The sequence below is a fragment of the Palaemon carinicauda genome, chromosome 20 (assembly GCF_036898095.1).
Source record: "Palaemon carinicauda isolate YSFRI2023 chromosome 20, ASM3689809v2, whole genome shotgun sequence".
In the NCBI taxonomy this organism is placed as follows: Eukaryota; Metazoa; Arthropoda; class Malacostraca; order Decapoda; family Palaemonidae; genus Palaemon; species Palaemon carinicauda.
This window is the reverse complement of record NC_090744.1, coordinates 19,260,638-19,263,120: the sequence shown is the minus strand read 5'-3', so window position 1 is coordinate 19,263,120 and position 2,483 is coordinate 19,260,638.

Genomic DNA, 2,483 nt, shown 5'->3' with positions numbered 1-2,483 from the left:
GAGCCCTTGGCTTATAGCATCCTGCTTTTTCCTACTATGGTTGTAGTTAAGCTACCACTACTACTACTGCTACTATTATTGATAATGATAATAATAATAATAATAATAATAATAATAATAATCCTTTCCTCACTGGGCTATTGTTTCCGTGTTGGAGCTCTTGGGCTTGAAGCATCCTGCTTTTCCAAATAGCAGCATGTAGTTTATCTAGTAATAATAATAATAATAATAATAATAATAATAATAATAATAATGAGAATCTTTTCCTCACTGGGCTATTTTCTTCCGTGTTGGAGTCCTTGGGCTTGTAGCATCCTGCTTTTCCAACTACGGTTGTCGTTTAGCTACTACTACTACTACTACTACTACTACTAATAATAATAATAATAATAATAATAATGAAAATCCTTTCCTCATTGGGGTATTTTCTTCCGTGTTGGAGCCCTAGGGCTTGTAGCATCCTGCTTTTCCAACTAGTGTTGTAGTTTAGCTACTACTACTAACTACTACTACTACTACTACTACTACTACTACTACTACTAATAATAATAATAATAATAATAATAATAACAAAAAACCATAGATTTAATACTAGCATTTATAACCAACATTAAATTGATCTAATAGAAATAAAATTATCCCCAAATTAGATGATAATATATCACTCCAGTACTGTTCTTTTCAACGTGTCTTAGCATTACCGCTATATTCTGGGATTTTATTTATCTGAGTCCTTGGTGTTAAGGACTCTCCGTCAGGAACCCAATTCCTGTGTCCTTGGTGTTACGGACTCTCTCTCCTGTTGTTCCAGCAAGTAACAATGAAGCATCCTATTGTAGGTGGGGAAGGAATGATCCTAGGAGGATCATAAAAGGCAATGAAACCTCTTTAGATAAGGGGGAATTTGCCTCCCAAATTATTATTATAACTTACTAAGCTACAACCCTAGTTGGAAAAGCATGATGATATAAGCCCAGGGGCTCCAAGAGGGAAAATAGCTCAGTGAGGAAAGAAACAAGGAAAAATGAAATATTCTAAGAAGAGCAACAATATTAAAATAAATATCACTTTATAAAACTATAAAAACTGTAACAAAACAAGAGGAAGAGAAATAAGATATAAGATGGAACAGTGTGTGCCAGAGTGTACCCTCAAGCAAGAGAACTCTAATAATATATAAAGTATCTATTTATTTGTAACAAAGACATTTGCGGGAAATATTAAATATAATAGAATATGTAAATGAATTTCAGTGGAAGACCATGCTACAGAGGCTAGGGGGATTTAGGCGCGGGGTGGGGGGGGGGATATAAGTAACATTCCCCCTTCACTTTAGTAGGCAGTAAGTATACTTAGTAATTGTTTTACGAGGCAAACACTTAGTAGGTTTCCATTGCCTTCGAAGGTGCAGGTATCCGAAGGGAATTTTTTTCCTAACGCACTGAAGCGAAGAGAGAGAGAGAGAGAGAGAGAGAGAGAGATGAGAGAGAGAGAGAGAGACTGTATACGTAAGAAAAAGAGGAGAGAGAGACTGTATATGAAATAAAAAGATGAGAGAGAGAGAGAGAGAGAGAGAGAGAGAGAGAGAGAGAGAGAGAGAGAGAGAGGCTGTATACTTAAGAAAATGATGAGAGAGACTGTAAACGTAAGAAAATGATGAGAGAGAGAGAGAGAGAGAGAGAGAGAGAGAGAGGAGAGAGAGAGAGAGAGAGAGAGAGAGAGAGAGAGACTATACGTAAGAAAAAGATGAGAGAGAAGAGAAACCGTAAATGTAAAAATGAGAGAGAGAGAGAGAGAGAGAGAGAGAGAGAGAGAGAGAGAGAGAGAGAGAGAGAGAGAGAGGCTTGTATACTTTAAGAAAATGATGAGAGAGACTGTAAACGTAAGAAAAATGATGAGAGGAGAGAGAGAGAGAGAGTGAGAGAGAGAGAGAGAGAGAGAGAGAGAGAGAGAGAGAGAGAGAGAGACTATACGTAAGAAAAAGATGAGAGAAAGAGAAACCGTAAATGTAAAAATGAGAGAGAGAGAGAGAGAGAGAGAGAGAGAGAGAGAGAGAGAGAGAGAGAGAGAGAGAGAGAGGGGGGGGGGGATCACGCCTGGTATACATATATCTTCTCTCTAAGAAGAAAACACTTTGGGGTTAGTTTTTGTGAGGATGTGGCTAAGTGGATTTAAGCGAAAGGGACAAAAGGTTATTCTGATAGGTTTATACAGAAGGGGGGTTGGGGGCAAAAGGGGATTCCCCTCTAGTTATGTGGGGGGGGAGGTCGTCTCTTTGGTCATATTTTCTATTTGGAGAAAATTCGATATTTTTTTGATCGATAGTTTACATAGATATGGTTAAATTATATTATTATTATTATTTATTATTATTATTAATTTTTCTGCTAAGCTACAACCCTAGTTGGAAAAGCAGCAAGCTATAAGCTTAAGGGCTCCACTAGGGAAAATAGCCGAGTGAGGAATGGAAATAAGGAACTAAA